Here is a 12,353-nt window from a genome sequence, read left to right as displayed (position 1 = left end):
GATAAGATGAGGTAATGCTCATGGGGTACTTTGCATGGTGTCTAGCACTTAGGCAATACTCTGTTAAGAGTTCTGATGTGAACACTGTGGTAATAATAGAATAGATACTTAGAGCTCTAAGGAGCATCAGAAGTTAGTTCCCCTCTACTTCACTCAGTTTGCCCATCTGTAAAATGGAGATAATGCTGCAACCCTTTCTCTGTCTTTCTCATCTGTTGTTGTGAGGTGGTCACCCCCAAGTGCATATCTGCAGAGAGCTGTCACTTTATGATGGGGTTTTCACCAAAGTTTTCTAACTTCTCCAATTTAATGTGGAGAAATTAGAAAACATAATTACATAGTGACTGTTTCACAGGTATATTTGTTTCAAATGACTATCCTTTATTCTGATACGTCATTTCTTTTCTCTCTGTGTGTATGTGTTAAAATAGCTCTTCTTTTATGAAAGTATGTTGCTATGGATGGTATAGTTAGTCTGTTTATCATCAATGGTATCACTCAGCAAAATAAAAGTTGTCAACTCTATATTAGTCTCTTGGTTTTTGAAACTCTACTAGTCTGTGAAATCAAGTCTATAGAGAAACCACTAAGATTGGGAATCGTATATGGCAATTCCCAATAAGGGTGTATATGGTGATAACAAAATTAACAGTGCCTTATATTGTGTCCCTGAGGTGTGCCAGGCACTGCCAAGAGCTGACACACGTTTGCCATATGCCCTCCAACAGTCTGGCAAACTAGCTGTTTGACAGATGGAGAAACTGAGGCTTGCAGCATGCGCAGCTGGGCTTCTCATCCAGAGGGGAAATAACACCAAGTCTGCCTGTCTTCAAACCTCACAGTTTCCTCCAAACCTTGCCGGAGGATTACTACAGAGGAGTGATCTTTGATGCAGGCACCGAGACTTCACCCCTATAAAAAGTAACCACACCAAGGGCTCATGGGCAAATCACTTAACCTCTCTCTGCCTTTAGCATCCAACTGAGAAATTAGGTAGAAAATCAGGGTCATGCTGGAAACAGATAGGGAGCCAAGTTAGGCTGTTCTGGGAAATAAAATTAGCACAAAGAAATCATTCTCTGTAATTCTCAGTGATTCAGTGCACTTTGATTATTTACAAAATTGCGAGGCATCCCAGCCAGCTGATGGACAGACGCTGCCTGGATGCAGAGATGCTGTCAGATGGCCGCTTTTGCTCTTTGGCCAACCAGATTCAATCCCTCTGCCTTCCCCCAGCTGGTCAGGGCCTCTCTTCCTGACACTCATGGTGCAGCTCTGGGTCCCAGAGGCCAGAAAACCAGCTGCAGGCCTTGCTGGGCTGGGTGACGGGAGACCCCAGCCCTCTACACTCTCCTCCCACTCCACACCGCAGCAGGCATGACGCTATGTGTTGTGTATTTGTTGTATTATTCTTTAAACTCCTCTGGGAGGAGGTTTTACTAATCTTATTTTACAGGTGGGGAAAGTGAAGCTCATTGAGGCTAAGTAACTGCCCGGGGGTGGGGGGGCAGTCTCAAAACCTTCAAGGGGCCGTAAAAAGGAGGACCCCACCCGCCAGGGCTGCTTGACGTGGGTCTGTGCCTCCCATTTCATCATTAACATGCTCCCTGGAGGCTGAGAAAGGAGATCCTAAAACTTGAACAGCTTCTGCTCTCTTTTACATAAACTGTGTCTTCTGTGAATGCCAAGGCATTCCCAGTGAACTCACCACATATGGGACCATTTGCTGAAGGGCCAATTCCAGCCCAACGACTGCTTCCTGAGCATTATACCCTAACAACGGATCTGCAGCTCACCTGACAGGTAATAGTTCTGGTGGCCATGACACTTCAATTCAAAATTCACCCTTTCTCTTTGAATTTGAAATCCAGTGCTTCATAGCTCTCTCTCTAGCCCTTTTACACTAATTCACTCTTAGAGAAGACTATTTAACGATTAACAAATTCTATGTGATCACTTAGTTTTTGTTTAGGACTAAGCATTCATGGCTTGGAAAAATGAGAATTTCCACCTTTTCTCTTTTTTACTGTTATTTAAAAATGCACCAATAGGGTGCATGCACTTGATTAAAAATAAAAGTATATAAGAGCTTATGAAAGAAAACAACAAGTCAAATAGCTGTTCCCTCTCTCTCCACCCAGTTCCACAATCCAAAGACAACTGTTTATACCCATTTGGTTCGGGGGTGAGGGTGGAATCTGTTTTCAGTGAATTTTCTGCTAGTTATATCCATGCCTTTAACTAAAAAGATTGTACAATTATATCAACAAGAAAAAGAAAGCACCTAGGAGTAAATTTAAGCAAGGATGTAAAGATCTATACTTGGAAAACTATAGAACACTGAAGAAACAAATTGAGGAAGATACAAATAAATGGAAGCATATACCATGTTCATACATTAGAAAAATTAGCATCATTAAAATGTCCATACTACCCAAAGCAATCTATAGATTCAATGCAATTCCTATTAAAATACCAATGGCAAATTTCACAGATCTAGAACAAATATATCAAAAAATTTATACAGAACCAAAAAAGATCCTTAATAGTCTCAGCAATCCTGAGAAAGAAGAACAAAGTTGGAGGGATCACAATACCGGATATCTATACTACAAGGCCACTGTAATGAGGACGGTCAGGTGTGGGCATAAGAACAGACACGTAGACCAGTGGAGAGAATAGAAAGCCCAGAAATAAACCCTGCCTCTATGGTCAATTAATATTTAACAAAGGGGCACAAGCATACAATGAAGTAAAAACAGTTTTTTCAATAAATGGTGTTGGGAGAACTGGACAGGTACATGCAAAAAAAAAAAAAAGAAACTAGACCACCAACTTACACCATACATCAGAATAAACTCAGAATGGATAAAGGACTTAAATATAAATTGTGATGCCATGAAATTCCTAGCAGAAAACATAGGCAGTAAAATTTCAGACATCCCACATAGCAATATTTTTGCCAATATATCTCCAAGGGAAATAAAGGAAAAAATAAGTAGGACTACATCAAATTAAAAAGCTTCTGCACAGATAAAGACACCATCATCAAAATGAAAAGGGAACTGACCATATGGGAGAACATATTTGCCAGATAACAACAGACAAGGGTTTATTCTCCAAAATATATAAAGAACTTATACGACCCAACACCAGGAAAACAAACAGCCTAATTAAAAAAATAGGCAAAGGACCTGAATTGACACTTCTCCAAGGAGGACATACAGATGACCCATAGACATGAAAAAAATGCTCAACATCATTAACCATCAGAGAAATGCAAATTAAAACCACAATGAGATACAACTTCACATCAGTCAGAATGGCCACCATAAACAAATCAACAAACAAGCCCAGGTGAGTATTGGGGGAAAAGGGAACCCTATACACTATTGGTGGGAATGCAGACAGGGGCAGCCACTGTGGAACACAGTATTGCATTTCCTCAAAAAATTAAAAATGGAGCTTCCTATGACTCAATGTTTCACTGCTGGGAATATACCCTAAGAACCCTGAAACACCAATTCAAAAGAACTTATGCACCCCAATGTTCATAACAGCACAATGTACAATAGCCAAGTGCTGAAAACAGCCTAAGTGCCTGTCAGTAGAGTAGTGGATCAAAAAAACTGTGGTACATTTATACAATGGAATACTACACAGCAGAAAGAAAGAAGGAATTCCTACCTTTTGTGACAGCATGAATGAAACTGGAGACTCTTTTGCTAAGTGAAATAAGCCAGTTGGTGAAAGACAAATACCATATGACCTCACTTATAACTGGAATCTAATGAACAAAATCGACTAATGAGAAAAACAGAACCAGAGGCCTGGAAACATGGAACAGACAGACAGCTACAGGAAGGGAGAGGAAGGACGGTGGAAGGAAAGGGAAGGGATTAGTCAGAGAACATGCATGCATGTCCCATGGACATGGACAATGGAGAGGGGACTGACTGTGGGAGAGAGGAGTGGGCTGGTTGAAAGGGAAAAAACTGGGACAACTATAATAGAATAAACAACAAAAAATTAAAAAGATTATACAATTCTTTAGTCATTAAATTTAAATTTTGTTTATTATTTTGAGAGATGGAGATTTTGCTCACCTACTCCTTCCACCATCCCACTGCCCACGCCCATGAATCTATAGTGATAGGTTTGGTCCTCTCTGGATAGATGTAACTAACATATCTGACCCCTGGTTTTTGTTCTACCACTTGGGGCACTATCTCTTCTCTTCTCACTGTGTCAGGTAAGGGCACTAGGACGTCCCTCCTCTATCCATCCCTTCCACCTGTCATGCCATGTCAACTGCCCTTTTATTTTTGTATTTTCAAGGTATCACATTAGTATTCTGGGTTGTAACTGTGAGTACTTTTTCCACAATCTGTTCAATGTGGCTCCAAGCTAGGATCACGGCTTTTTTTGTTGGGGCAGCTGCCCTCAACCTCCTCATTATTCATCTTCTATTTCTTTTTGTTGTGTGGATTGATTAATAGCCTTCTTGCCACCCATATCCTGACCTACAAGAGCCACATTCTATTAACTGTATCTTCATCCCTCTGTAGGTTAATGCCCCTGAACTGCCACTTCAGCCTCACTTGCTGTTCAAGGGCCTTCCGTGCCCTTTCTGTGAAGCTGAAGAGGGAGTTCAGATATCAGCAAACACCGTCTCCTTCTCCTGGCTTCTCCAGCACTGAGCTCCCACCCAACCTGGGCCACTTACTCTCTGAGTTCAGATTGATGCTTCCCTTTTGGGTGGCTGTGCTTGGTGGCTCTCAGCCTCCTCCTGAATTAACCTGTGGTGGTCAGGCAGGAGGGGTCAACCAAGGAAATCATGAGGGCCTCAGCCTGTGCAGGCATAACAGGGATTTACAAGGGGAGCAGCCATTTCCTGTGTGTCGCCCTTTTGTATCATGCCAACCAAGCTGGAGCCTCTGAATCCAGCGAGTTCCCCTTCTTCATGGGAGGACACCGCTGAGATTTTCACTCACACCCTGTAGACAATCGATCGTGGCTGTGAAACCCTCTCTGTAAGCCATTTTCACCCCGATCCCCAGGTGGGCCCGCATGCTGGCTGTGTCTGGATCCCTGCGGGCCGTGATCCTGCTCTGAGGACCCCAGAGCTGCTGTTCCACATGGACGAGTCCCGGAGGAAACTCGGCGGCCTGCCCTTCCCTTCCTTTCCAGATCATGAGAAGAGGTTGGCAGTCGGTAGTGATTTTTCTCAGGGATCTCTCCACGACCTACTTTTCCCCCTTAGGGTAATTTGACTGCTTTTCTTCTTCCCTTTTGGGCACTACATATTGTCAATGGCATAAAAGCAGGATAATCCTGGCAGGCAGGCCTCGCACCTGCAGCCTGAGGGAGAAGCCAGCACTTTCCACCCTCATTGCCAGCTTCTTCAGACTTACTTAGAGGTTGAGTTTATCTATTTGGTTCTTAAATTCCACATTCTTGGGTAAAACAAAAAGCGGTATAATTGATGTGTTGCTGTTAAATAAAAATGGGAAGTTAACAGTCACATCTTGATGACACTTTGGTTAACGAGACCCTCCATGCATGAGGACAGAGGAAACGTACGGTCACTTTCCATATATATCATTGCCAGATGTGCTCAGCACCTTCTGTGTGCCAGACGTGCTCGGCGTGTTCTCACTTGACCCTGACTGCAGGCTGATGGAACACATTGGGTCCATCTCATGGCTCTCAATGTTCAGATAAAAAAAGTGAGACACAGGAGGGCCTGCTGGCACCCTCGGGCGGAGACTCGTCTGTACATCTTGGCGACTTCCATGGCAGGCGGTAGAATCCCCTACACATAATGAGGGCCCTAAATGTTTGTGAGAGAGTAAAAGTGCCCAAGGTCACTGAGCTAGTTTTGTCTCTGAGCTCCTAATCAAATGTTCTCTCCGCTAATCCAAGCTCCCTTTCTCTGAGTGAGCCAAAGTTTTTGAAAACAGTAAATGAGGAGATTTTAATAGCTTCAAAACTCCAAAGAAAAAACAAGCCAGAAACATGAAAGAAAACAAGTTTTAAACATACAAAAAGGAACAGATTCCAGAAATCCATGATGCTGCTTATCCCGTGACCACCTCACCCATTGCATCTTAAATGGACAAGTGGGTCTGAAAAGGCAAAGGGAGGGTCTATTCTTTACAGAAAAGTCCACCTGCCTTTTGGGCCTCCAGGCCCAGGTGATCTGTGTAAGCTCGGGTGGCAGCAGTCCACCCCACACCCCCTGACCTCCCGCACTGCCCTGCATCCTTCCTCCTGATCCCCTCCCTGGCCCTCAGATGTGTCTGGAGAGAGGTGCCCTGATGTCAGAGCAGGCCCATGCACCATGTGCAGTGAATTGAATCCATGCATCACTCTTCAAGGAGCAGGAGCTAATGCAATCAAGGCCCAGCCTGGAGCCTCTGCAGCATATTACAGCCATCAATCACCATTCTTACCCAACAGCCTCCTTGCAAGTTGCCTGAGTGAACACTGGAGGTGCTTCTGGGGCTGACAAGTGTTTGCTGAGTTTTAACTACTTTTGTGTCTCTCTTGATACAAGATTTGGGTTATTTAAATAAGCTATGGTCTCTTACTTTGCAGTCAGGAATCTGCTCGGGATTTACCACTAGAGTGAACGTTGGAGACTTTCATGTCCTGAAAAGACCTTCTTTTCCTCATCCTCTCTGTCTTTGGAGGTGCTGCACTTAGGCCCACCTTCCCACCTGCTGCCAGCATTTCCCACCCCGTGCAGGGCCCTGAGGAGTGGGCTGAGAGGCACAGAGGACAAACAACATATTCACTCTCTTGTTGAGTAAAAGGAGAAGTCGCCTGCTTGCTCCAGGGCTCAGCACCCCTAACCTGTAAAATCACCTGTAATAATCCCAGGTATGCATCTAGTGTGCCGTGTTAACATAGCCCTTTGGTCCTCATTTTGTCTAAGTCAATATTTACACCAGTCCTCTGAGGGAGTATCATTATGTCCATTTACTCAATTAATATACTCATTTATGGAGTGCTTAGCGTGTTCCATACTAAGGTACCACCATTCAACAAATAATTTTATGATTATAGTGCCTGAAGAAGGCTTTTTATGAGACTTGTTTTAAGGAAACTGAAGTCCAGAGACACTAAGTAACTTGCTCAAGGTGAACAGCTTTGAGTTCATGGCCCGTGTGAGCTTTTCACTGCATCTCAGGGCAATTGCTTAGGGCTCAGAAAGAAGCCAGGGCACAAACTCTAGGGGTCATCATCTGCCATCCAGACTTTCCTTTTAAGGACCCACACTTGGCTTGCAGAGTGGGAAGAGAGAACTCTTCTCTTATCAAAAGATCAGAAGGGTCTTTCAGATACAAGGAGCCCTAGACCTCCATAAACCCTGCGGCAAGATCTCAGGATGCCTGCACTGCAAGCGGTGACCCTCTGAGGCTTAGCAACAGTCACCACTGCCTTGTGCTCACACACAAAAGTCAGCCTGGCTTCATGGGAAGAGAAGGCTTGGGGTTTGAGGTGGTGGGAACGAGGCAAGCTTCAAAGGCGGATGGGCCTGGTTTTGAATTCTAGCTTCAGCCTTGAGCTGAAATGGCTTATCCTTTTTGGGCTTTAGTTTCTTTATCTTAAATGGAGGAAATACTATTTTCAGAGTTCTTGAATGCTTAGTGATAGTAGCAAAGAATAGGTGGTCATTAAATGGTGCAGATGGGGATGGCGGTGGTGGTGGCAGCAGCTGTTGTTAATCCTCCTCCAGATGGTCCAAGCTTATTTCCCGTAACATTGTTCTATGTAAAGATAAACAATAAGACCGAGACTATTTAAAAAGCTAAACAGAAATAATCTCTACAGATTGTCCTTGCAGTAAAAAATTCTAATTGCTCAGCTAGATTTGGAGACCAATTCCCATTTTGACACATATGATAATTAAACTTTTGTACAGCAAAGTATTTCCAATCTCAACGATGACTCTCTCACTTACTTTAGGCCAGACAGGAAACTCACCTGTGTGGGATACACTGTGACTAAAGACAAAGCCCCATGCCAGTACACGAAGCTCAGATACACCCAAGGCTGGACGAGGACAGTAGGTGGAACCCATCTCAAATATTCAAAACCAAGAAACTTAAATCAGACACAATCTGATTCATTTCCTGTGCGTGGTACAGCTAAATGTGGAACAGCTCCCTCCAAATCGAATTGTAACAAAATTGGACTTATTTCCTATCCTTTCCTCACTCAAAACAAATAATTCAGAAGTGCCACAAAACTTTTATCCTATGACTTACTCCTTTGTCTAGTTTGCTATTTTGCCTTGTCAGTTCCATGCACATCCCACTAAACTCTAAAGAGCTACTTTGTTCCAAGGCGCTGTGCAGAGAAAGCAGAGCGAACCTGCCTCGAGTGCCTGCCATGTTCTAATTCTGCTGAACACTTCTTGTGTCTTGTCTCTCAGAACCTCATTCCCTGACCTTGAGGGACTTATATGTAAATGGAAAAGGCAGAACTATACACAATCGCGACACACTGCATGCATTGTAATTTAGATGCCACAAGAGGGGCAAGTGCAGAAGAGAAGGGTGTAAATCCCAACTAGGAAAATAAAGATGACTCCAAAGAGGAGGCAGCATTTGACTTGGGTCTTGAAGAAGGAGCAGAACTTTAAGAAAGTTGGGAAAGAGAATCTTGCCATTGTGGGTGGAGTATATTGCTAAATCTTAAAGGTTCTTTAGAGACCAAATAAACCCATGGAGCTGGGTCTTATTTATCGAGAGGAAGAAGAGTTGGGGTGGAAGGAGAAGTCCCTATATATGCTTTCTACAATAACTACAGGTCAGGGAAATGACTAGCAACAGAGGTCTGTCTTCTTGAGTGGATAATCCCTTTCTTATTGTTGACAAATTCAGATTGGCTGGTGTAAGGAGCTCTGAGGGTCCAAGCTGTGAAACAGACCTGGAGGGGCTTAGAGGCCTAGTGCAGGCCTCCTGAACCGTCCAGGGGCAGTCCACATCATGTTGGTCTGGGCTCCAACTGTTCAGCCAGACGAAGGCTAGGAGAGGAGCAGAGATCTGGCTGTAATACCCATAACACGAAGCATTACCCAGTACCTCGTAAATTCTGCGTCCATTAGCTGAGTGGCCCTGGGGCTTTATGACTTGCTCTTTTTGTAAATCAGAAATAATAACAAGAACCGCTCACCATCTTCTCATCCTGCTGGAGAGAACAAGTATTTCATCTCATTAGACAATTACAGCTGCTGCCCCAGACAACTAACTCCATTCCAACCCCCAGGATACAGAAGTGGATGAAAAATCTGTGCTTCCATCCTGACCCACCTAACCAGGACTCAGTCACAAGAAGCAACTTAGTCTGTTTCTTATCAATGAAGGTTGGCAACGAAACCAGTTCAGGAGGAAAGGTGATTGTTTTCATGCATCAAACCTTCAGGGTTGGATGAGATGACCCTGCAGTGAGGCCAGCAAGGCCCCAAATGAAAGGGGTCCCTGACAATTCATCCAGATGCCAATCTTCCCCATTCCAGTTTACTCTGCCCTTTCGTTCACACCCTTCCTGGGCCTGGACGTGTTGATAGCTGGCTAGGACAGCAGGGAGGTGATGTGGAAATGAATTTATCTTGCAAGGCAAGAGAACAGGGCTCTCCTCTGGGGCAGTTCACCCAGCTCTGGGCAGCTTCATGTTGAATCCCCAAAAGTATGTGTCTGCCTAGTGCTGATTCACCTCCACTAGTGGGTGGATCACTCCGAGGCAGGATACAAATTTCCAAACAATGTTTTTCCCTGAAGGATGAAACACATGAGATAGGAAGATATCAGTCACTGCCAGACTTTCAGAATGACAGATCCTGATGACATTAATACACACACAGAACTTCCATGACTAGGAGTCCACGGTGTTTGTTGTTACCAAGCAGCTCAGATTTCTGCAGGGTCTCTGGGAGGGGTGTGTCTCGTCTGCCACAAGTGCCCTGATCCACGCCCAGGAGGCTGGGCCTCCTGACTGGTCCTTGGACAGAAACCTGGCCCCCGGGAGGAAGTCTCATTTTTATTCCTTGGCATTTGCTCCACTTTTCTCTGTCTTCTTATTATTAGTTCCTGACCCACTCTTATTGAATGGCCCTCTTTTAATTAGTTAGTTAGGTAATAAATTACCATCTATTTGTGATATAATTAACACTGATGAACCACTCCAAAGAACCAGAACATCGACAATGACACATATCTGCCAATGCACTGCTTCTCCATCCAGTCCCTCTTCCTGCCCCATTCAGGGCAGCTACTTGTCTGTTATTACTTTGATATTCTTTCTAAACAGTTTATTATATATAGGGTTTTATTTATTTTATTTTCTGTACTATTGTTTCTAACAATAGTAAACAATATTCCTCTGGGTCTTAATTTTTTACTCAATATTTATATAATGTATATACACTATATAATATGTACATACTATATTCCAGCCTAGAGTTAGTTCTATTTCATTCATTTTTACTGCCATTGTGTGGCAGTGCCACAGTTTCTATACCCAATATCCCATCAAAGGGCATTTATTGTTTCTGGGTATTGTATCCTATTTGCTAATTTAAATGGTGCTGTTGCAACAGTGTTGTATGAGGGTCCTAGAACCGAAGTGAAAGTACTTTTTTCAAATGTATACACCTGACACTGAGATTATTGGGTCACGGGGTGTGTGAACATGCACCTTTATAAGATAACCCTAAACTACTTGCCACATTTGATATGATCAGATTTCTTAATTTTTGCCACCAAATGAGCACACATAGTAGTGAGAAGTAATTGCGACACACATTTTGAAAATAATCTGGAAATACTTATTAAAATTTTAAATGGACTAGTTCCTTAACACAGGAATACTACTGTTGAACATGTGTTCTAAAAAAGTTATTAAGCCAGGTATATAAGTAAAATTTAAGAATATTTATGACACTATCTTTTGTAATAGCAAAAGCCTGAAACAAGATGAAGAGTCATCAATAGGTAATTGCTTGAATAAATTATGGGAGATCCATACATAGGTTAAAATGCAGAGTGGGGATGGGCTATGGGAGCAGAAGGTAGGCTGGAGGAGAAGAGCAAAGAGGAGAATATTGGGACAACTGTAATAGAATAAATAAGAATAAAAATAAAATGCAACCATTAAAAACCGTGCATGACTTGGACAATGCTGGCTGGCCGCTGTTAGGTGAGAAAAGCCAGTCGCAGAGTGACGTGTATGATCTGATCGCAGGTTAGGTTTTCTAAACACGTGTGGGGTGGGTGCTATGTGGTTTACGTTTGTTCGTGGGGGCAGAAAAAAGGTGCGAACCAATACACATGGCCGGTTATTTCAGGAGAGTGGGTCTGGGTGAGGGGGAAGACGGCAGAACTGGGGCTAGAATTAAGGTTCTTCTATAACATCTTTTATTTATGTTTTTAAGAGGAAGGCTAGTCTATCGAATGATCCATGTAATTGCTGAGGCCATTATGTGCAGGTAGAAGGTGGAGCTTTATTTCTTGGTCTCTTTCTCCTTGGATGGAGTTGTGCTGATTTCTTCCTTTTTGGCCTGGAGCTGCTCTTCACAGCCCTTGGGAGCTTCTTTGGTCTTAGACCTCCGGGCCTCAGCCTGGTCAGCCAGAGGCTACTTGTGAGCCCCATCCACCTTCAGCTCGTGGATGGGTTCCCTGAGAATCTGCTTGTTTTTGAACATGTTACCTCTTTACTTTCAGGAACAGGCTGTGGTCCATGTGGTGATCAATATTCTTTGATTCACAGTATCTTCTGAGTAGCTAGGAAGAATACTCCTCCTCCTCATCCAGGTCACCGTCTCGGGCCTTTGAGTACTGGCAGTACTCTGCCCCTTACCTATGCCCACGTGCCTGCCCTTCCTGCAAGCCAAGTTATATTCCCAGCCATTGAGCCCAGGAATAGACTGTCACAGCTTCCAGACGGTCAGCATATTTGGTCATTTTCTGAATTTGCTGACAGGAGTTGGCAATGGTGACTTTATAGGTTTTGCCGGGGTTCAAACAGACCTTTTTGCCACAGTGGAGGACACTGGAGGCAAGCCTCTTCTGAAGCTTGGTCATCCTTGTGGCTTCGGTTGCAGTGGCGAAAGGAAAAAAAATTCTTGTTCTACAGTCTACCTCTGCATGTGTCCACCCTCTATTTCATATTCGGTGTCTTGGTATTCCCACATTATACAATAAAATGCCTTATCTAGTACTCACTGTCTGTCAAGAGCTATCCCCAGCTTACCACGTCTCCTTCTCACCTACATATGCAATATGTTTTAGCCAAATTACACTGGACTCTTTTCTAAACGTTCCATGGACTTTTCTACCTCTTTA

At 43.6% G+C, this 12,353-nt stretch overlaps 1 long non-coding RNA gene and 1 pseudogene across 1 annotated transcript in view; both read right to left on the bottom strand.

Moving 5' to 3' along the window:
* LOC128627755 (uncharacterized) overlaps positions 1-9,786 on the bottom strand; it is a 32,608-nt gene extending 22,822 nt beyond the window's left edge. Inside the window, exons 1-2 of the long non-coding RNA XR_008392052.1 lie at positions 9,727-9,786; positions 9,187-9,201 (exon numbers count right to left, since the gene is read on the bottom strand). This is a non-coding gene — a long non-coding RNA (uncharacterized LOC128627755). The remainder of the gene's footprint in view (positions 1-9,186; positions 9,202-9,726) is intronic.
* Positions 9,787-11,512: 1,726 nt separating this feature from the next.
* Positions 11,513-12,092, bottom strand: LOC119055257 (60S ribosomal protein L19-like; annotated as a pseudogene).
* Between the last annotated feature and the right edge of the window lie 261 nt (positions 12,093-12,353).

Source organism: Artibeus jamaicensis, unplaced genomic scaffold (genome assembly GCF_021234435.1).
Source record: "Artibeus jamaicensis isolate MK-2021 breed Jamaican fruit bat unplaced genomic scaffold, CSHL_Jam_final contig_466, whole genome shotgun sequence".
Classification (NCBI taxonomy): Eukaryota; Metazoa; Chordata; class Mammalia; order Chiroptera; family Phyllostomidae; genus Artibeus; species Artibeus jamaicensis.
Note: the sequence above shows the minus strand (reverse complement) of the source record. Positions and strands in the feature narration are given on the sequence as shown.